The sequence below is a fragment of the Penaeus monodon genome, chromosome 33 (genome assembly GCF_015228065.2).
Source record: "Penaeus monodon isolate SGIC_2016 chromosome 33, NSTDA_Pmon_1, whole genome shotgun sequence".
In the NCBI taxonomy this organism is placed as follows: domain Eukaryota; kingdom Metazoa; phylum Arthropoda; class Malacostraca; order Decapoda; family Penaeidae; genus Penaeus; species Penaeus monodon.
This window is the reverse complement of record NC_051418.1, coordinates 27,816,140-27,816,380: the sequence shown is the minus strand read 5'-3', so window position 1 is coordinate 27,816,380 and position 241 is coordinate 27,816,140. Positions and strand designations below refer to the sequence as shown.

Genomic DNA, 241 nt, shown 5'->3' with positions numbered 1-241 from the left:
TCATACAGACACACACCTTCCTCTCCTCTACCTGTATTACATGGCCGTCAGATAGCTCTTGGGAAAAAAGTAAATTCCATTTTCGTATTATCCCTGGTGACCTCTCTTCTATCTTTTAATTAATCTCGTAATAAAGTTTTTTCTCCTCCTACGGCCACTACCCTCTAATCCCCGTTGTAATCCTCGTCCGTTGGCGATTAGGGATTAGTTACTTCACTCATCCTCGTCCATCCTATTGTTC

At 42.3% G+C, this 241-nt stretch overlaps 1 protein-coding gene across 1 annotated transcript in view; it reads right to left on the bottom strand.

The window, feature by feature from the left end:
• Window positions 1-241, bottom strand: part of LOC119594199 (nephrin-like) — a 95,703-nt gene that overhangs the window by 9,006 nt on the left and 86,456 nt on the right. The gene's annotated exons all lie outside the window — the stretch shown is intronic.